This window comes from Balaenoptera acutorostrata, chromosome 9, assembly GCF_949987535.1.
Source record: "Balaenoptera acutorostrata chromosome 9, mBalAcu1.1, whole genome shotgun sequence".
Lineage (NCBI taxonomy): Eukaryota > Metazoa > Chordata > Mammalia > Artiodactyla > Balaenopteridae > Balaenoptera > Balaenoptera acutorostrata.
Window position 1 is genome coordinate 71,065,735 of NC_080072.1, and position 23,753 is coordinate 71,089,487.

General features: G+C 41.8%; 1 protein-coding gene across 5 annotated transcripts in view; it reads left to right on the top strand.

Annotated features, from left to right (window-relative positions):
* Window positions 1-23,753, top strand: part of FAT3 (FAT atypical cadherin 3) — a 717,681-nt gene that overhangs the window by 477,128 nt on the left and 216,800 nt on the right. The window lies entirely within an intron of this gene.

Here is a 23,753-nt window from a genome sequence, read left to right on the forward strand (position 1 = left end):
CACTTAAACTTAGAACTCAATGGATAGCAATTAGGAAGAAATTAAAGCACACCCTGGAGGCTCCAAAAGTAAATATTTCTCTGAGCAGATGTGTTATAGCTGAATTAACTGGGTGTTTGTGCAACTGCAATGAATCAGAGAGATAACAAACAGTCTTTATTGCCTGTAGATGTAGCCTGTGATTTCAAAATACATGTGGTGTTAAATGTTCCCAGTAGAGGTTCAGGCAGTTTGCTGAGCAAACCGTAGCTGCTGCCAGGTTATAATCATACTGCCTTAGGTTATTTGTCCAATTCTAAGTAATGAGGTTCCCATCACCCTCCATTTGAGGTCTGTTTATCTTTTGAGAACTTGGGTCAAATTGTACTTAAATTTCACTTGATTGTATTCTCCGCTAAGAATCATTCCTGGAGGAGTTAAACACAAGATTGATTTCTCTCATATTATTGCTTGCTAAAAGTTTTCGCAGGAGAAAGACAAATGCTCTCCCCTTTTAGGTCAATGAGGTAATTTGGGGTGATGCTTCCAGCCTCTCGCTTTCACAGGTGAGAAAGCTATAAGAGGCTGCTGCTGCCCGGATGCCCGTGTCTTTTCTGTTTTCATCCTGAGACCACTTGACAGGAGCAGCTTTTTGTGACATCCCTTCCGGGATATAATAACAGGAGTGCGGGCAATAAGTGTAAAGGTGGAGGTTACAAGCGTCAGAAAAAAGAAACAGGGAATGCCTGTAAAGCACTGAGCAGCAGCTATCTGTTCTGGCTTATGATCACTGTTGTTACCTTTGCTGTAATACGATGCATTGCACCAAGATAAAGGCTCCACTACCAATGCGCGGTTTAGTTTTGGTCCAGCCAAGGCTAGGATAAGGCAGGTATTCACATGGGCTCATCACCTGCTATGCTCCAACCCTCATGCTTCATGCTTTTATGTGTATGATCGTAATTTATATTTAGAGGAAGACATAAAAGGTTGGTATTATTCCCCACCTAACAGATGAGGAAGGAGAGTCTGCCCAATGGCACATGGGAAGTAAATAGCAAGGCTTGGACTGGAATCTAGTCTGTTTGATTCTGGTCATCTTAACCTAGATTTGGCTGAGGTCAGCATCATTGCCACAAAGACACTTCCCGCTCAGGCACATGAAGTGGCAGGCATTGGACCCAAATGGTCATACCTGGAAATTTCCCAAAGGAGTTAAGGACCCCTGGTGCATAGCCCAAAAGCATTCAATACGTTTTTGTTGACTCCATAAATGAGAAGAAAGTTAAACTGTGTTTTGAAATAGGTAAGATTAAGGAGAAGCAGATCTTAGTCAAAGCATGACTGTTTAATTACAGAATAGCTGTAGAGTCTATTTTTATATAACCTCTTTTATTCATATCTCTATATATGAAAACCAAGAGACTTTAATCACTGTCTTATTTTTGTTAAAGTAACACTTTTTATTTGTAATAGCTCTTTTAAAGTTGTCTTACTTGGAGCCTCTCATTTTCATTCGTTCTCTCAACTGGCATTTATTAAAACCTATGTCTGGACACCGTGCAGAGGAGATTTAGGGCTAGAAAGGAAGCCTGGGAGCTGATCACAAAAGGGGCTGAACATCAGGTGGGCTTGAGACTTTGTACTCAACAGGCTACGAAGATATGGTGGCAGGGAAGTCATGGTAAATGGATGAGCTACGTGGTTAGAAGTTGTTATTATCCCTGTGAGAATGCAGACACTGAATCAGAGTGGCTGTGTGACTTGCATAAGATTATAGAGCATGTAAGGGGAGAAACTGGGGTTTAGCCTTGTTCTCTGGGCTCTGGAGTTTTCTCCACTATCCTCCGCTGCCGTCTTTCTTACCAAAAAGACCACTAACGCCCTTAGCAAAACAACAGGGCCAGGGTCAAAAAAAAAGAGAGAGCTGAAAACTTCTACCTGTGGACTTGCCACAGAGGAGCCCATTTACTCAGGTAGAAGATTACAACTGAGGGAATTCCCTGGCAGTCCAGTGGTTAGGACTTGGTGCTTTCACTGTCAGGGCCTGGGTTCGATCCCTGGTCGGGGAACTAAGTTCCCACAAGCTGCGCAGAGCGGCCAAAAAAAAAAAAAGAAATTACAACTGAGCAGAAGGGATATGGAAGTAAGAGGTGGTTGCCCAGAGAGCAGAGAGCTCTTCTGACGATCTCGTTTGCAGGAGATTAATATCAACTCTGAGATTTGAATTCAGTCCATTGACTCAAATGAGATTAGATCGCTTAACCTTCACACTAGCCTCTTTGGTCTCGTGGTAGAAGTTACATCCTCTCCCTGGCATTTCCTGCCAGCAGGGTGCTGACTTCCAGACATTGCTATGGAACCAAACTTGTAACCGACCTTTCCTGACAGTTGACACTCCAGGCTCCTGGGTTTTTGAAAGAGAATAGAGAATTCTAAGACTTTCCTGAACTTCCATATATTCTTCCTATTTTCAAATTCATCATTTACTTGTTCAGTATGGACAGATAGTTAGGTAAAATTATAAAAGTTAAATATACTTAATAACTATATAAGGAGAGAGTAAGGAGCACGTCAAGTCCTTCCTTGTCACATTATAGGTGTTTTTACACACCTCATCTCATTTTATATCCACAGGGGTCCCACGAGGTAGAGATGAACATTCTCATTTTATGGGTGAGGAAAGAAACCGAAGCTTAAGGCGTTTGAGTCACTTGCTCAAGATCATTTAGCTGGGAAGTGGGGAAGCTTGGAACCAAACCTGGATCGTTCTTCACTCCCGTCCACTGTCCTTCAGGCTAGTTCCCAAATGGAGAGCATCCAAAAACTTTTAGTCATGTAATCAAAACCCATACCGAAAACGTTCACTGGGAAAATGCAAGTAGAATGAAAACCATGCAAAATATTTAAAGGCAAGGACAGGAGAGCTTCAGCAATGTTTACAAGTACTTTTTCATAGAGGCATTTCTCCTTTCATTCAACAGTCATTTACTGAGGGACTACTATATGCCAGGCAGTCTTCTAGGTGCTGCAGATATGATAGTGCATAAGAAGAACTCGAAGCTCCCGCCTTTGCAAGGCTTACATTCTAGAGAAGGAGATAGACAACAGATAAGTAAACAAGTAGTCAAACAGGATAATTTCAGACAATAGGGTCAGAAGAAAATAAAACAAGGAGGGGGAGATATTAGATGTGGTGATGAGAAAAGGGAAGTGTTCTCTCTATTGATGATATTTGAACTGAGGTCTGTGTGATGAGGAAGGAATCAGCCCTGCAGCTATGGGGAGTGGAGGGGGTGTAGAGAGATGGATCCTGGCCCAGGGAAGGGCAAGGGCAAAGGCTTAAAGCAGAAATAAGCTTTACATGTTCACAGAGAAGGAAGAATTGCTGAGTAGCTGGAATCTAGTGATAAATTATCAATGTTTTGGTGAATTGAGTTGAATTTGTTAAGTGTGAAGACTTTCTTTCAAAAGAAAGAGATTCGCAAGGAGACATGGGAGAGGACAGAACCTAAGGAGAGAACCCCTCAGAGAAGATCCAGCAGAATCCAAATTGTATGGGTCTTGTCTTGGCAGAGTTCTTAAGAGAAGCATGGTGTTTGGATCCCTGTAGGGTATCCTTTGGTTAATTGTGGGGGGCAGGGGTCCCAGTGACACTTAACTGAATTGATCATACAGCAGCTCAATGGCTTATGACAAAAACACTGTCCACACACTAAATTTGCACTTTTCCGAAGCAATATTGTAATGGGAAGATTTGATGTGGCCCCGAACCCACTGGGAACTGAAAAGCAAGTATAGACACTTATCTGAAGATGCTTTTCCAGTGAATGGAATAATGAATGGGAGACAAAATAAAAGACAGAATAAACAAAATCATTCCTATGCTTTTTCAAATATTTTGGTTAAATGATGGAGTCATTTTACGTGAAATAGTGGAAGATAAAATTGAATAAGAAGAGAAGTCTTGTGTCCTTGTGGTCGAGGATAAGGATTCTGGAGTCAGACAACTTGATGAAGTTTCAGATCTCTCACTAAGTGTGTAACTTCTGCAAGTTGCTTGGTCTTGCTGAGAGTCTATCTCTTCATCTGCAAAATGGGGATGATAATAGTATTTACAATTTAGGAACAGGAATTTAGAACTGTTAGGAGGATTCAATGAGATGTTGCGTGTAAAGTGCTCAGCACACCACTGGCAACATGGAGAATAATTAGAAAATGGTTACCAGTTGTTAGCTCTGTTAGGAAAATGTGTGATCGTGTGAGGAAGACAAAAAGAAGTCATAAAGCAGTTCTGAGTGGTTTTGAGCAGGGCCATCACCTAATTGGAGCTAAGCTCTGTGGAATCTGACAAGGTGCTGCCACTCTCTGGGCCTTAGTTTCCTCATCTGCAAACCCAAGGGGGATGCCCCAACAAGTAGTAAACACTCTTAAGATGTGTCTGGCCTTGAAAATTTACTGTTTGAATAAGTTCGTTGCAGAAACCTGGCGTTCGGTTGTGATCTAAAACTATGGCGACCAACTGTCCTCATTTGCCCAAGACTGACGGGTTTCTTGGGATGCAGAACTGGGACTTTTGATGCTAAAACCAGGATAGTCTCAGGCAGATGGTTGCCCACCTTCCAAAAGTGTTGCTTCCAAGAGGAGGCAAAGGGAGTTGGGAGGAAGCTCTGTTTAAATGGTAACTCACCGACGTTCTCCTAGCATTCCCGACCTGTCACTTTGTTAGGCTCAGGTACTTGCTTGCAACTTGGTCTTGGTCCCTTTTTTCTGAGCCTGACAGGAGTAGAGAGAGAACTTTTCCCATCGTCACCTACAATGCTGTAAAAACACTTGCATGTTAAAAGTTAAAAGAGCACCTTGCAGAGCTGACTGATTGAATGCTTGTAAGAAGAAAGGTATTATTTTCTTTCCATTTCCGACAATAAATAATACAAAATTCCAAGGTTTCCCCTAAGGTGTCCTGAAGTAACTTTGAAACAGGACTGGGGTCCTTCTTGTCTGTGTGCTTTTGTTACCGAGTCCAAACTTGTACTGCTCACCACACAACAGGGGAATAAATTGAGAGGCAAGGTGTTGGGGCAAGGAATAGCAACTTTATTCAGAAAGCCAGCAGACCGAGAAGATGGTGGACTAATGTCCCAAAGAACCATCTTACCAAAGTTAGAAGTCAGGCTTCTTTTATACGAAAAGGGGAGGGGGTGTGGTTGGTTGCTGCAAACTTCTTGGTGTCAGAATCCTTTGTTCTTGCATCTGTGCACGTAGGTTGGGTCACAACTTTCCTATAACCCTCCAACAAGACAAATATTGTTCTCCATTCTGCAACTTTTTACCTCTATATGAATGGAAAAGTGTTATGCCTTTAAAGATCAGTGCCTTGAGAATGGGCTATCCTGTATATTTCAGGCTATAGGCAACATTCTTACCTTGTAGCAAAAGCAATAGAATACAAAGGTCAAAGTAAACAGATTCAATATGGAGTCAGATTTGTTCTTCCCTACTACACTTTCCCTGTCCCATCAGAATACCGTGAAAGGTCCTCTCTTCCTTGTCTAGCTGACAAACTGCTGTTTCAACCAAGAGAAGTCATCATGGGAAGGCTTCCCTTGCACTCTCAGGTGGAGATCAAGGCTGACTCCTCTGTGCCCCCGCGTTACCTTTCTTCAACAGTTTAGCTATAATTATCTATCCACCGCCAGTACTGTCAGCGTCCTCTGAAGGCAAGTACCCCAGTGGTGCCAAGCCAACACTCAGGCTCGAACTGTAGTCCATGTTATATTAAAAATTCAGAGCCCAGAATGGCTGATGAGACAGTGCAATGCGTCCTGCCCTCTGTCCTGTCTGCTGCTCTGGTTTTTTAATGCAGAACCTACCAGCAATTTTCTTTTCCATGAGAAAAATGAAACCCATTAATATAATTTCAAACCTTAGTCTATCTAGCTTGAGTTCCAGGTCTTCTAGTGCCAGGACACCAATGTGACTCGCAAGAATGAAAATTGCATGCAGCAAAATTAAATAATCTTGTTGAATGGGTGCTAAACTGGGCGCCAGTTCCATGACATGTAGCATCGACGTGTACAAGTACTAATTATCCACTAATTACAACCACAGCAGAATTGAGCTCATTTTCACTGAGAAAGAAGGACTGACACTGTTTTGAATGGTTTAAACATCCACTCTCAGACTCTGTACGCACAGCCATTGGTTCGGAAGATACTGAATTACTCAGAATGCCAGCAAAGATGATGATATTTTCTTTTAACATGGGTGGTGTTTTTATTTGGCTTGCTGGTTTTTTAAATGGGTGCCTCTTGTGTACTTACCCAGTATAAACTGTTAGCCCCAAAGAGGGGATGCTAAATTTCTAAAAATGTAGAAGAAACATTGTGTAATTCTGCTTCTGGCCCCTTTGCTGGATTGGGTGGGAGGGGATGGAAGTCAACATTGGGATGACAAGAAAAGGAGTAAGAAAGACAGAGAAACCTGAACGTGGGTGCCCAGCTGACCCACCACCAGAGGCAGCCCTGAATTTCCAATTTACCCCATTTCAGGTCTGCCGTCACTGTTCTCATCCCTGAAATGGGGGGAAAACCTAAACAAGCTTCTGCCACCTCTACCAAGGGAACCCGTAAAAGGAAAGCCAAGCAAATAATTACAGTATATTAACTAAGGGCACAAGTTTAGAAGGCACACAGAGCTAGCTAATAGTAATGTGACTCTCAACAAATGACATGCATTTATGTTGATGTTTTCTATTAATATGGAATAATCAAGATCTAGACACAGATGCTATGGTGGTCTTCGAGACTGCCCATCTCCCCCCAGCTCCCCACACCAGCCCTACCGCCACAGAGCCAGTATTTGCTGCTTTCTGATTTTGCCCCAGCTTTCACTCTGTCAACAATTCACTCGCTTACTTGCCAGTTCTTTTCGTTTTGTTTTCATTTTCTGAACAAGAAGCTAAAATGGCACCTAAGTCACCCCTTCAGTAAGACATGGCTGAGGTACCCCATTAGCACAGTCCTTTTACTAGATTGCTGGTTGCATTTTGGAAGGATTAATACATTAGAGCCACCCAGGAGTGTGATCCTACAAGGCCCTTTGACTCATCTTCCATTTTGATATTCACCATGGAATACTTGGTGGACCTGGAGGAATCAGAGGTTGACTGCTTTTTGCAAGCTCCCTCTTTCTGTTTTTCGCACCCTCCCTGCCACTGTTTTAATGTTTTTTTGGGAAGTGAAACATGGGCTGAACCCTCTCTGACAGGTTGGCAATCTCTGCTTATATGTGACAGATTCTTGGATAAATAACATAACTTAGTTAAACAAAAAGTAAAGGCAAAAGAGGAATAAAATACATGTTAGAAAGAGTAATGAAAAACTCATGAGCATTGGCAATCTGCCATTTCCCCCCCTTAACCTCAATTAGCCACACAGACTGCAGACTCTGACATAGATACCAAAAAAACATGGCTTTATGAACTAGTAACATTGTATGTTAAAGATCCAAAATAGTAATTATCACAGCATATAGTTCCATTTAGAATTTATTTGGAAGCTTTTTCCAAAAGGCATGGAAGCTTTGCAAGCCACAATATAAATGCTGAGTGATCATTCCCATGAATGTGGACCATTACCTGCTTTGGGTGGTACTACACATACCTATGTTCACACACACTTCCATACACATTTTCAGTAGGACAGTTTATTCATCCAATAGGCTAATATTTATTGATCACCATCCATATGCCAGGAACTTTGAATACAGATTAGCCTAGACTCTTAAAAGATATTCCTTTAACGAACATTAAATGAGTGAAAATATAATGGCCTGGAGAAGCCACAGTCTATTGAAGAAAACAAACAGGCAAACAAAACACAAAGTGATAAAGCTATAATGGAATTGTTCATAAATTTTTCTACAAAAGAGTAGAGGGAGTATGCAACTCCCACCTGAATTGATAAAGCATTTTTCTCAAGGAGTTAGAAAGGATTCTAATTCCGCCTTTATTTCCACTTATATTTATAAAGGAAAAAGACAGCGTATGTTAATCATAATAAGGAAGAAGTTAATTGCTTCCCCATTAAATCATTGCTATGTTGCAGAGGAAGAAACTGAGGCACACAACATTCTAAAAGGCTTGACAAAGTTGCTGCGTTCATTGATGAATGATTAAGCACAAATTTCATCATTCTTGCAAGAGATGGTACGTCTTCCCAAAGAAGAGAAGGGCCATGAAATTCCATTAATTCAGACTTTCATTGAGGAGGATTTTACAGAAGTTGAAAATGCAGATTCTAGAATATTTCAGGAAACACACATTTCCTGATTTCAAATAAACACATAAGGTTAATGCTAGTGTTAACAAAATGTTGCCAAACAAAAGACCTGCTTGGATGGACTCTAATGAATAGTTACGTGGGCCATTTGCAATTAGAACATCAAAATGGGGGTTGTTAAAATTAAAGTGCTTTGCAAATAGTTTGTCTGGAGTACATTAAATATTCCCCTGAGAACTTTCCACCCTATTAATTTACCTAGGTAGTACAAAGGTAAACTTCAACCAGCCGCAGACCTATTATTACAAATTCTCAGATAAGTAGAATGAAAAATAATAAGGTTTAACAGTGTATATAAAAATTTAGGACAAAAGGAAAGGATTGAATTATGTGAAAATTAACTGGAAAATGTGTGATATTAAAAAAAAAAAGTGTCAGTCTTCTGATAACTTTCAAAGCTCTCCATAACAAGTGATGCTTTTCCCAGATTTTTTAAATTGGGTTTCAAAACATGGCTCTTACCTAAGACCTCATAGAGCAGAGATGATCTTAAAGGATTGCACACCTACAAAGCATGTGTGTGTTTTCAAGACTTTGCACATCCTCTGAGTAATTTGCACTTTAACCATCCTCCTGATTTTATCTGTCGTGTGAAAACAGATGTAGAGACATTATTTGCAGTGAAATCATTTCTAAGGGGAGTGCAGGGGTGGCTTTCACACCTCTGGAGTGTGGCAGGAATTAATGAACTTTGCAGTGTTCATTTGAATAAGCAGAAGGAAACTTCAACTTTTAGTTGTTTGGTTATTACATTTTCAGACATTGTCAGAGGTGAACAGTCTAGAGACAATAAAGTTTTCCTTTAAAATGTAATCAGAAATAGCATCCCAGTGCTCTTCAGGTTTTTAATAAAAATTAAAGATAATGCACTGCCTTTTATAGGTGCTGTTTCTATTTTTCAAAACAGCATCTGCTAAGTGCAAGGCACCGTGCTAAGCACTTCATCTGAATCATTTTTAACCAAAAGCCTATGAGGGAGTTATTACTATCCCCACGTCAGACATGACAAGACTGAGATCAGAGAAGTGATGTAACTTGTCCTTGGTCACACAGCTAAGAAGTAGCAGAGCCAAGATTTAAACCTAGATTTACCTTTTTCATTAACCTTCTGTCTCATGATTCTTAGCTACAGATTTGACTTTTTTTTTTTTATTTTTTTTTTAATTTTTGGGTGTGTTGGGTCTTCGTTTCTGTGCGACGGGTTTCTGCAGTTCCGGCGAGCGGGGGCCACTCTTCATCGCGGTGCGCGGGTCTCTCACTGTCGCGGCCTCTCCCGTTGCGGAGCACAGGCTCCAGACGCGCAGGCTCAGTAGTCGTGGCTCATGGGCCTAGCCGCTCTGCGGCATGTGGGATCTTCCCAGACCAGGGCTCGAACCCGTGTCCCCTGCATGGCAGGCAGATTCCTAACCACTGTGCCACCAGGGAAGCCCCCAGATTTGACATTTTATCTTCTTCCAACTTCTCTGTTAGAATCTTATTCACCATTAAAAACCAGGACAAATTCAACTTATTTCCTCATCTTTTCTAGTTGCACAATTCTGCAGTCATCCTTCTTCAGGGCACCCAGATTTGTCCAGGGCGTGTCGCTCACACCTAGTTTCATAGTTATTTGCATACATGTCTGTTTCCCTTACTGGATTGTTAGTTTCATGAGGGCAAATATGGGGACTTACTCTTGTATCCTCTTGTCTCTTCCCACGGTGTCTCATGTAAAAATATGCTTTTGTGGGAAAGAGGTAGCATCACCACGGAGGTGGGGTTTAACCTGCTGTGAGGATCCTGAGGGCCAGAAGAGATGCTAGGAAACGTGTAACACAATGTAAGAAAGTGTGCCAGGGTGAAGATGGACAACTGTAGCTGAGGTAATCCAGTGTATTAGGGGAAGACACCAGGCCTGTAGCAGATGTGAAGTCAGAACAGATCTGGCAACCATAGTTTAGTCCTTTTTTGGGAGGGTTCAGCATAGAACCTTGCAGAATTCATAGGAAGATATGCAGGGGTCCATGTGCCAGGTGTCTCATTTTACTGGCCTTTGAATGATCTTATATTATAAAATTGAGTGTTGTTCATTGTGGAGAAACTAGACCGTTTAGATAAGCCAGAAAAACTAATTACTGTAACCCCAGCACCTATTGGTAACGACTGTATATACAGTGATTCTCACCCCTGGCTGACTATTACAACCATCCAGAGCTTTTTAAAAATCCCTGTACCTAGGCCCCCATCCATACCAAATAATTCAGAATGTGTGGATGTGGGACCCTGGCATCAGTGTTTTTTTAAAGCTCCCCAGGTGATTCCACTGCACAGCCAAGTTTGCACAGCAATGATCTAGAGTCAGGCTTCTCAAAATGTAGCATAGGTGCAAATCCCCGAGGTATGGGAGGAGCCTGCAGTTCTGCATTTCTAACTCAGCTCCCAGGTGATTCTGATACTCCTAATCCAGGTCACACTTTGAGAAATAAGAATACACACTCACCTCTCAATAAAATTTAACAGTGCACGGATGAAGGATTTCTTATGAATATATCTTTGAACAAGTTATTCAAACTGTGAACATTGGTTTCCTTATCTGTCAGACGACAGGGCAAGAAGTAGAAATTTTGCAATTTTTTGTTGCCCCAATGTTCAGACCCATGTGAGGGGAACCTCAAGATGGGAAGGAAGCAAGGTTAGACCATTGAACACATATGATACTCCAGGCATTATTCTTGGAACTAATAATAAGAGTAACATTTTTGAGCATTTAAGATGTCCCAGGAACCAAGCCAAGCATTTTAAATGGATTATTTAATTGAATAAGCCTCATTTTACTTAAAGAAGCTAAATAAGTCACCGAAGAACAGGCAGTTGCCTAGGGCTGGTAACGGGGATGTGAAGGCAGGCAGTCTGATGTCAGAGCCTGAGTACTGGTTACTTAATGGTACGTGATGATGGTTCATGGTGCTTCTCAGGCTAGATAATCTTTAAAACCCATCCATATAGTATAATTTAGATTGCCAGCCACTTCTTCCTTATTTTGATCATCCAATATTCAGAATTCTGTAAAAAAAATATATCTTGGCAGAAGGAGAAAGGGGGAGACGTGCGGCATATTGCACATCTGAGCACACACATCAGTGGTATGTTAATGGCACCTAAAATGGCATCATTTCTTGCGACATCCCTAATATTGGTTCACCATCTGTAGCTTAATTTCTCTGAAGAAATCCAATATAGCATTCAAGGTTTAGCTAAATCGCCTAGAGACTTCTTCAGGTGCACAAATACTTCTTCATCTAGGCTGAATTAGAAGGCAGAGCCGGAGGGCCGTGTGAGACTGGGAGGGAGAGAGCCATGAGGATTGGTGATGAGGCGAGGAATTGAGGGAAGAACAGATGGGACTGGTAAGTATCCAGGGATTCTGGCAAAATGAGACCCGTACACAGCATCTCTGGTCCTAAGTGTATGTGTGTGTACATGTATATGTGTGTGTGTGTGTGTATGTGTGTGTGCGTGTGGCAGGATCACCTTGTATGAGAGAGAATTATTCAGAGGAGATGGCCTTTGGAAATATTCTCCATCATACATCCTCAGCATTACCCCTCCCTTGTTAGCCACTATCTAATCCTTCACTCTAATGACAGGTTGCCTTGACCCAGATCCCCCAATCGATTTCATCTGTAATGAGTAGCACAGTGAGGGAGCAGGATTTGCCTGAACCTCAGAACTCTCCCTCCAGGCTGCAGGCAAGTCCATCTGTCATCCAGGCCTGAAGGGAAGGTGCAAGGTATGTGCCAACATCAACACTTTTCCTTTACAAGCTGGCTTTTCCCCTTTGCTACCTCTAGTACCTACAGAATACTGTATCCAAAGGGGAAAGTGTTTCTGGCAGGAGAGAACTCCCCGCGATTTCCCTACTGCTAAGGCAGAATTGGGAAATTCTATCCACTGGCTTGCAAAGAAAAACAAGTGAAAGTTACCTGTGACAGAAAACCAACAACTATGAATCACGTTTGACCTGCAAGGTCTTTCATACTTCTGTTTAAGATGCATTCTCACTTATACAGCTTTAAAACTTCTATCGGCATCTTGGAAATCACTCTTTATAAAGAAAAGTCCAAGTTGCAGGCTTAGCATTCCATCGATGATTTCCCCTGTCAGATTTTCTTTTTTTAAAATATGTATTTATTTTGTTTAATTTTTTGGCTGCATCGGGTCTTAGTTGCGGCACGCGAGATCTTTGTTAAGGCATGCGGGATCTTTCGTTGCGGCGCAGCATGGGCTTCTCTCTAGTTGTGGCATGTGGGTTTTCTCTCTCTTGTTGAGGCACACGAGCTCAGTAGTTGTGGTGCGAGGGCTTAGTTGTCCCGCTTCGTGTGGGATCTTAGTTCCCTGACCAGGGATCGAACCTGCATCCCCTACAATGGAAGGCGGATTCTTTACCACTGGACCACCAAGGAAGTCCCCAGATTTTCTGAAGGAAATTTAATAGCAGCACTGTGTGCCCAATTGAGCAACTCCAAATCTTTACATCTGATGAAACAGCCCTTACTTAAGAAGAATGCCTGATGGGGCCAGTTCCCAGAATCCTTTTTTTAACTCCCCTCATATGTATATGTTTTTTCTTCCTGGTTTTTCTTTTGAAAGAAACATCATGTAGTCCAAACAAACATTATTTAGTCTTTGTTTAAGCAAACCTGATAAGTGTCTTCACCTCAACTTTAATTTTTTTCTACAACGTGAAACATGCATGTACTGTGTCCATTTCATTCTCTTCGAATTAATTCAGTGCACAGTCTGATGTCCATGTGTAAATACTATAGGGAATATTTTAAGCCTTCCTAATAGGCTGAAATGAGAGGTAGAAAAAGACTTTCTCTTACAGAGTCCAAGCTCTTACTGCTTGCCACATGATAGGCCAATAAATTGAGAGACGAATTGTTGGGGCAAGGAGTAGCGACTTTATTTGGATAGTCAGCAGACCGAAAAGACGGTGGACTAGTGTCCCAAAGAACCAACTTACCTGATCAGGCTTCTTTTATTCTAAAAGGGGAAGGGGTGTGGCTGGTTGTTGCAAACTACTTGGTGCAGGAAACCTTTGTTCTTGCAGCTGTCCACATCTAGTCACAATATTCCTATAAACCTCCAACGAGACAATTGTTATTTTCTTTTCTGCAACTTTTTAATCTCTATATGAGTGGAAAAGTGTAATGCCTTTAAAGGTCAGAGCCTTGAGAATGGGCTATCATGTATATTTCCAGTTATAGGCAACATTCTTTTACCCAGATGCAGAGCCCTAGAGCTAAAGGAATAGATCTGATATGGAGTCAGGTTTGTTCTTCTCTGTTACATTTCTAGAAGTTAGAATCTTGTGGAAGAGACAATAAACATGAGAATAACTACAGTGGGTTTTTTTTTTCCTACTTAAAAACATACATTCATAGTTAACTGATGCTTTTATTTTGCTCCTTTTAGAAATATGGATATGAGTGTTGATGTTGTGGATAAATAAAAACCAGAACGCAGCCCCTCTTGTTCCTGCCTGGGTGACCCACCCATGTCCTGCACAGCTGAACTCAGGTCCATAACAGAAAGCGGGGTCCAGTGAGGGAGCAGGAAAGGAAGAAGAAGAATGATCACCTTTTAATGTTTCTATATTACTAGAGACTCTTCACACTGAAAAGAGACTTCAGGACATTCCTAGATGAGGAAACAGGTCTAGAAAAAAAAAGATGTGATGGCTCAAATCTCATAACTAGTTACTGACCAAGGTGAAACTGGGACGCAGGTCTCCTGGCTCCTACACAGGTGGCTTTGCCATGGCTCTGTATCCTTGTCTGCTAGGAACACAGTGGAGAAGTTTCAGAGTTAGAATCCCTGAGTTTGAATCATGACTCAGTCATAGCTGACCTTGAGCAAGTTATTTCTCTCAGTTTCCTACTCTGAACAGAGTCAAAATAGTTGCTATGTCTCTGAACTCTTGTGAGATTAAATGAGGTCACATACGCCAACTGTTTATTATAGTGTTTGGCACATAGTACTCAATAAATGTTGGATACTACTGTATTATTTTTTGCCCACCTTTCCCCATAAATTAGATAGAAACCAGAATGTTGGAGAACCATAAAATGGACACATAGCCCCTGTATCTAACATTAAAGATTAAAATCTTTAACTAGCCACTGAAAAATTAAAAAATAAAAAAAGACTATCAGGAACTGTTCTAATGATCTCCAACTATCAGCACAGAAGAGGTTGTCCAAAAATTGGGAAAACATTAAAATTATTCAAAGAATGGATGAAAGCATTCAGATAACTTTAACTCCCATGCTTTGGGGCCATTGTGGCCATTCTGTATAAAACAATATTGGACTTCCCTGGTGGCACAGTGTTTAAGAATCCACCTGCTGATACAAAATTAATGCACAGAAATCTCTTGCATTTGATACAATAATGATGAAAAATCTGAAAGAGAAATTAAGGGAACACTCCCATTTACCATTGCAACAAACCTGCCTAAGGAAACAAAATAGCTGTATGCAGAAAACTATAAGACACTGATGAAAGAAATTAAAGATGATACAAACAGATGGAGAGATATACCATGTTTTTGGATTGGAAGAATCAACACTGTGAAAATGACTATAATACCAAAAGCAATCTTCAGATTCAGTGCAATCCCTATCAAACTACCAATGGCATTTTTCAAAGAAGTAGAAAAAAAATTTCACAATTTGTATGGAAACACAAAAGACCCCGAATAGCCAAAGCAATCTTGAGAAAGAAAAATGGAGCTGGAGGAATCAGGCTCCCTGACTTCAGACTATACTACAAAGCTACAGTAATCAAGACAGTATGGTACTGGCACAAAAACAGAAATATAGATAAATGGAACAGGATAGAAAGCCCAGAGATAAACCCACGCACATATTGTCACCTTATCTTTTTTTTTTTTTTTTATAAATTTATTTATTTATTTTTGGCTGTGTTGGGTCTTCGTTGCTGTGCGAGGGCTTTCTCTAGTTGTGGCAAGCGGGGGCCACTCTTCATCGCGGTGCGCAAGCCTCTCACTGTCGCGGCCTCTCTTGTTGTGGAGCACAGGCTCCAGACGCGCAGGCTCAGTAATTGTGGCTCACGGGCCCAGTTGCTCCGCGGCATGTGGGATCTTCCCAGACCAGGGCTCGAACCCGTGTCCCCTGCATCGGCAGGCAGACTTTCAACCACTGCGCCACCAGGGAAGCCCCGGTCACCTTATCTTTGATAAAGGAGGCAAGAATATACAATGGAGAAAAGACAGCCTCTTTAATAAGTGGTGCTGGGAAAACTGGACAGCTACAGGTAAAAGTATGAAATTAGAACACTCCCTAACATCATACACAAAAATAAACTCAAAATGGATTAAAGACCTAAATGTAAGGCCAGACACTATAAAACTCTTAGAGGAAAACATAGGCAGAACACTCCATGACATAAATCACAGCAAGATCCTTTTTGACCCACCTCCTAGAGAAATGGAAATAAAAACACAAATAAACAAATGGGACCTAATGAAACTTAAAAGCTTTTGCACAGCAAAGGAAACCATAAACAAGATGAAAAGACAACTTCAGAATGGGAGAAAATATTTGCAAATGAAGCAACGGACAAAGGATTAATCTCCAAAATCTACAAGCAGCTCATGCAGCTCAATATCAAAAAAACAAACAACCCAATCCAAAAATGGGCAGAAGACCTAAGTAGACATTTCTCCAAAGAAGATACACAGATTGCCAACAAACACATGAAAGGATGCTCAACATCACTAATCACTAGAGGAGTGCAAATCAAAATTACCATGAGGTATCACCTCACACCGGTCAGAATGGCCATCATCAAAAAATCTACAAACAATAAATGCTGGAGAGCGTGTGGAGAAAAGGGAACCCTCTTGCAGTGTTGGTGGGAATGTAAACTGATACAGCCACTATGGAGAACAGTATGGAGGTTCCTTAAAAAACTAAAAATAGAACTACCATATGACCCAGCAATCCCACTACTGGGCATATACCCTGAGAAAACCATAATTCAAAAAGAGACATGTACCACAATGTTCACTGCAGCACTATTTACAATAGTCGGGACATAGAAGCAACCTAAGTGTCCATCGACAGATGAATGGATAAAGAAGATGTGGCACATATATACAATGGAATATTACTCAGCCATAAAAAGAAACAAAATTGAACTATTTGTTGTGAGGTGGATGGACCTAGAGTCTGTCACACAGAGTGAAGTATGTCAGAAAGAGAAAAACAAATACTGTATGCTAACACATATATATGGAATCTAAAAAAAAAAAAAAAAAAAAAAGATGGTTTTGATGAACCTAGGAGCAGGACAGGAATAAAGATGTGGATGTAGAGAATGGACTTGAAGACATGGGGAGGGGGAAGTGTAAGCTGGGACGAAGTGAGAGAGTAGCATTGACATATATACACTACCAAATGTAAAATAGATAGCTAGTGGGCAGCACCTGCATAACACAGGGAGATCAGCTAGGTCCTTTGTGACCACCTAGTGGGGTGGGATAGGGAGGGTTGGAGGGAAATGCAAGAGGGAGGGGATATGGGGATATATGTATACATATAGCTGATTCACTTTGTTATACAGCAGAAACTAACACAACATTGTAAAGCAATTATACTCAAATAAAGATGTTAAAAAAAAAAAAAAAGAATCTACCTGCCAATGCAGGGAACATGGGTTCAAGCCCTGGTCTGGGATGATCCCACATGCCTTGGAGCAACTAAGCCTGTGCACCACAACTACTGAGCCTGCGCTCTAGAGCCTGGGAGCCACAACTACTGAGCCCACGTGCCACAACTACTGGAGCCCACATGCCTAGAGCCCGTACTCTGCAACAGGAGAAGCCACCGCAATGAGAAGCCCATGCACCGCGACGAAGACCCAACACAGCCAAAAATAAATAAATAAATACATTTATTACAAAAAAAAGAAAAAAACAAAACAGTATTGAGAGTTCTGGGAGACTGCATCCATGTCACCCTCATTCAAACAAGTTTTGCTTGATACCCTCAATGTACCAGGTTCTATATTAAATGCCTGGGACGTGAGATGAATAAGATGTGTTAACTACCTTTACTTATATCCTGTTAGGGAACATTGACTCTTTAACAAATAATTAGAGCCAAATATCGGGTGCTGTACTAGTAATATTGTGGTATTCAACAAACATAATGGGCACTGATTGAGGTTCCTGAGCTCAACTGGTGAACCACCCAATGTCGTCCTGAAACTGTGGTCTAGAAAGAGATCCAAACAATAGATGAGTTACTTGCCACATGCTAGAGAAGGTAAGGTCAGAGAAGGCTTTTCAGAGAAGGTGACATCTGAAATATCTGGAAGGATGGTGAGAGGGTTTCCCAGATAGCCAGGGTAGGCATGGAGAAATGGTAAGCAGATGAAATTGAATATGAAAAAAGACAGAGAGTAAGCACTCATTGTAGCTCACAGGGCTGATACTCCATTTGTATTAACACCAAACTCAGTTTCCAACAGTCCTGGAAAATTATGCTGAAACAGCTAAGACCTACACTGCTTCAAGCAGTACTTAAAGGAAATGTCAATGTCATGGCAATAGATTACACAGCTGAGACCCAGGACACCCACAGGCCGGAAAAGCAGGGGAAAGATGTCATCCTTACAAGTATCACTTCTCTGACCATAACTACATAGAACATTTTGAGTTCTTTTTTGAAAAGGCAGCCATATTTTCATGCTCAGACTGTTTATCAGAAAGGTCGTTAGATTCCCCCATTTCCACAACAAAAAAAATCAAAAACAGTCCTTTTTAAAGTAATGGCACGGTTCCAGCCATATGCTCTCCCCTCCTCTTCACTGAGTATCATTCACTTAGGACTGGCGTAATTCCCCTCCTAAATTGGAGGTTTGCATATGTAATTATATCAAATGATGTGTTTGTTTATATCTCCAAACCACATTCAAAAGCTTGCCTATGATTTATCTTTGAAATTCAATTTCATCATGTCAGTCCCCAATTTACTGTGCCCAGTGGGTCTACAGTTACATGTGTGATGTATACGCCTCTCTCTTGCAGAGATTACAGGATGAGGGTGCCTTCCACAGTGATGAATCAGAGCAGTTGAAGAGGGAGATTGCTCTGTTACGGTCTCTGCCCTGTTCTAAGACCCAACTGCATTCAGCTACAACAAAGTTGTTTAGAAAGGAAGATGCAGCTTTGGCAATTTTGACTAATTCCTCTGGACTGGGAGGGATGGCTCACTTCATTCCTGTCTGACTGTAAAACACACTGTGCAGCTGAAGCTCCGTAGCTCATCCTAAGGATACAACTTTAGAAGGAAGAAAGCTTTTGCCCCTTCTTAGTTTAGCTGGCCCTGTCCTGACAACAAGGTTTATTTTCAGTACAAATAACTACCAGTTGTGACTTTAACCCAAAATGTACTTTTCATTATGGTTATGTTCTAGATTCCCCAGGGACAAACCTGATGGCTCTATTCATTCCAGCCCCTCTTCCTACCAGATTCCTAAACTAACTCATTCATTCATTCATTCAATCATTTAAGTATTTTTAAAATTTATTTATTTTATTTATTTATGGCTGTGTTGGGTCTTCGTTTCTGTGCGAGGGCTTTCTCTAGTTGTGGCAAGCGGGGGCCACTCCTCATCGCGGTGCGCGGGCCTCTCACTGTCGCGGCCTCTCTTGTTGCGGAGCACAGGCTCCAGACACGCAGGCTCAGTAGTTGTGGCTCACGGGACCAGTTGCTCCGCGGCATATGGGACCTTCCCAGACCAGGGCTCGAACCCGTGTCCCCTGCATTGGCAGGCAGATTCTCAACCACTGCGCCACCAGGGAAGCCCTAATTTATTTTTTATTTGAAGTGTAGTTGATGTTCAATATTATATAAGTTACAGGCATACAATATAGTGATTCTCAATTTTTAAAGATTATGCTCCAGTTATAGTTATTATAAAATATTGGCTATATTCCCCGTGTTGTATAATATATCCTTGTAGTTTATTTTTTACCTAATAGTTTGTACCTCTTAATCCCCTGCTCCTATTTTGCCCCTCCCCGCTCCCCTCTCCCCACTGGTAACCACTAGTTTGTTCTCTATATCTACGAGTCTGCTTCTTTTTTGTTATATTCACTAGTTTGTTGTATTTTTTAGATTCCACATGTAAGAGATATCGTACAGTGTTTGTCTTTCTTTGCCCGACTTATTTCACTTAGTCATTCAACCGTTTAAGTATTTTTAAAGATCTGTCTCCTCCAGGGACTTCCCTGGTGGCGCAGTGGTTAAGAATCCGCCTGCCAATGCAGGGAACACGGGTTCGAGCCCTGGTCTGGGAAGATCCCACATGCCGCAGAGCAACCAAGCCCGTGCACCATAACTACTGAGCCTGCGCTCTAGAGCTTGTGAGCCACAACTACTGAGCCCGCGTGCCACAACAACTGAAGCCCGGGTACCTAGAGCCTGTGCTCCGCAACAAGAGAAGCCACCACAATGAGAAAGAAGCCCGCGCACCGCAACGAAGAGTAGCCCCCGCTCGCCGCAACTAGAGAAAGCCTGCACGCAGCAACAAAGACCCAACGCAGCCAAAAATTTTAAATAAATAAATAAAATTTTAAAAAGCAGGTTGAATTAAAAAAAAAAATCTGTTTCCTCCAAACATGAAAGACGTGTTCAAATCTAAAAGGCAGCGTTTGTGATCTCCTACTGATTTTTACATGGCTTTACTGATACATAATTTATGTACTAATAACAATCACCTGTTTAAAGCATACAATTCAGTGGTTTTCATAATACTTGTGGAACTGTGCATCCATCACCATAATCTGTAATTTTAGAGCATTTTCATCAGCCCCAGAAGAAACCTTGTACCCCTTAGAAGTCACTCTCTGTCCCTTGCCCCAACTTGTCCCATTTCCTACTGATTTTCACTTTTGACTTAGATTTTTTTTCCCCTGCCTTTTACTTTAGATCTGTGAAAATAAAGGTTATAGAAACCCAGAGAACTGAGACCTGCAGAGGTTTCCTTGCCTTTCCTCCACAAACAGAAATTCCTTGGCTTTCTCACAGCTCCAGGTTCACTGCTGTGTACGTTGTTTCAGACTTTTCAGGAAGCCTGTCTTCTTCTCTGTTGGCTGATAAATAGGTGAAAAGCACATCCTGGGGGAGGTAGGCAGATGGAAGGGAGACACACTGCTCTCCCACTTATGCATGGGCATTGTGAAAAGAAGTGGCTTTCCTAAAGAATTACCCTCAGGATAATCGGGAGAGGAAGCTGACCTTCCCGAGCACCGTCATACCACAATGGGCTATGGCTGCGTGACCTGGGCAAGGAGGACCTGAAATGACACGAGATCCTACGGTGGGGGCGGGGGGGAAGTGCAGACAGAGGGCAAAAGGGCTCCTGGTCTTTTGTTCCTGGAAAAGCAGCAGGCGAACAAGAGCAGAGGCTGACAGCCCTTTCACCCGTTTATAGCCTCCATATAACAAGTATTTCTCATTTCCATTGTGACCTCTAACAGAGGATGCCCCCTGAAGAGGTGGAGAGGTCTGTGAAAGCCTCCCACCCCCTTTCGAGAACACACTTACATCTCACTTGGAAAGAGCCACCGTGACATATGATCTTCTGGGAAAGCATGGCCTGAAAATGAAGGTATCACATTTGTGCTTTAGATGCTCCCTGGTGTGACCAAGCTGACCCTTAGTCAATATGACTCAGAGGGCCGGCTCCTCTTTATTCCTCCTTTATCACCTCACCCAGCAGTGCATTCACACATCTCCATCCCCCCCTCGCCCGCCCCCCCAACACACACACACACACACACACACACACTGAGCCCAAGGTCTGATCCAGATGCTAAAGCTTCTCAGGTGTATTTCATTCTTGGATGGGCAGAAAAATTCATGTCAATAAAAAGTCACAGCGAGATTCAACAAAGGATAGTGGAATTGCAGAAAGCCTCCTCTTAGAATCAGAGGACCATCTCAAGGCATCATCCCAGGAGATTTAGACACAGTAAATGAGGGATGGAGTGGGGCACAGGATCTCTGTTTTTCTGAATTTCCCAGGAGGTTCTGATGGGCAGCTAGGGAAGGGAAGTTACTGCTTCTCTCCCTTGAAACTCTTGAGAACGGTCTTCTCTCTGTCATCTCTGACAATAGTTCAGAGGTGCCTAGCACTGTGCTGTCCACACAGAGGAATTTAGGAAACGGTTTAAATGAATACTAAAGGCACACACTTCCTCCCCATCCACAGATACTCTCCCCACACGCAGAATAATACCCTCCTAAACAGACACTTTCTAAGTCTGTCTGTAGCAAAACTGAAGATTAGAATATGAATAATCCATCTTTTCTACAGCCACTTTTGTCAACTGATCCTTAATGAATTTCCTGTTTTGTTTTAAGCCAGGGGCTTAGGTGGACCACAGGGCTTCTGAATCGGAAGGCAGGTCTTTCCCATGAAGTCACTCTGTCAACCTGTCTAGCAGGAAAATACAGACGTATGAGCAAAGGATTGCAGTAAAAGGCCAAGAACGGTACTGTGGTGGAGTATACCCATTCTGTTAGTATGTATCAGGTAGACCCTTAACCCTGGGAGAGAGGGTCACCTCTCCAACACCTGAGCTAACACCTGAGCTAAATTTGAAAAATCTGTGGATGAAGCTAAATTTGAAAAATCTGTGGATGGCTGGGGCCCATTCCAGAAAGCATTCATGGAAAGACAGATCATTTATGCAATGGGAACATGGGTTTCCCTCCCATGGGGAGTGCGGACAGATGAGAGTGGAGAAGAATGGGTTTGAAACACACACGTCAGATTGGGGCTGGAACCCAATCGCACCTCAGATGGGATTCGAACCCAGCCAAAACTCAGATTGGGACTTGAACCCACGGGCTGGGACTCGAACCCACTGTCTTTTAGTTAAAATCACTCACCTGGGGTCAGGACGTACTAAAGCTCAGGCTGTTTATGTCTCTGCACAGAAGGAATTCAGCGAGAGGCGAAGTGATAGGTAAGAAGTAGATTTATTAATATAGGATGCTTTTGAGGGATACAAGTGGGCCGGCAAGGGGGCTCTGCCCTAAGAACTAAGTGGGAAAGAATGTGTATTTAGGGAGATACACATTCCATAGACAGAATGTGGTACATTTCAAAGGGCGAGAGTGGCCCGAAATATGGGGTGGTTAGTTTTTACAGGCTGAGTAATTTCATAGGCTAACAAGTGGGAGTATTATTCCAGCTCTTACAGGGAAGGGACGGGGATTTCCAGCAACTGGGCACCACTCACTATTTGGCCTTTTAAGGTTAGCCTCGGAACTGCCATGGTGCCTGTGGGTATGTCATTTAGCTAATACTAATGTATTACAATGAGCATATAATGAGGCTCAAGGTCGACTGGAAGTCTAATCTTCTGCCATCTGGGGCCTAATTGGTTCTAACCAGTTTTGTTATGTCCTCCACGGCTATGTCATTCTTTTAAAGGTTGTGCCCTGCGCCCTTCCCTCCTGTCTCAGGGTCAGCTTGTAAACAGTCATGCTACCTGCAGTGGGATTTTATTTTGAAGGCCATGTGGAGCCGTCTAACCTCTGGTAGTCTTACTCCCACCTACTACCTGAAAACAAAAATGTGAGGACCTCAGCAGATTTTGATTAAATACCTTTTCTATATTTCATGTACCTCACCAGCATTGGGAGTGAGCTTTTCATGTGATTTCTCTGTTATGTCAATCAGCATATGCCATGAAAACAGCCCAATCCATAGTCTCTTATCTTCAGGGGCATTGAAGATTCAAGAAATAGAATGTAAATTTGACCTCCTAATTGCCAGTTGACAATAATCACAATAAAACTTGCAAAAGACAAATTGGATGTCCTTGAAGGTTTTGTCTTCTCCTTCCCTTTTCTTTGCCTTTATACTCAAAGGGGTGATTCATTTATGGGAAATGCCATTCATAGGAAAGATAGAGAGATATTTCCCATGTGGAACTTATTTTGTGTAAAGATTTAAACAAATAAGACAAAGTGATAAAACTACAGTATGAGATCTTCCGTATATGAGATATTATATTTGAAATAATTATGTGTACAAGTAGTTATTACAGATATAACCTTCTTTGTCAAGTATAACCAAAAAGATTATATAAGCAGGAAAATGTTAAATAAGAAAAGTTCTGTTTTATAGCCTGAATCTAATCAGCTTCAACAACCTATTAATTGTTCAAGAACTCTTAAAATCTTTTATAAGGTTCCTATGGTAGAATATCAGTCATATGCAAATGCATCATTGAAATTCCTCATTATCAGAAAAACAATGATTCTTTAGTGAGGTTTCATATCCCCAAAGTGATGAAAATACCTCATCTGTGGTAAGCAGAACCGAGAAACAAATTTTTCA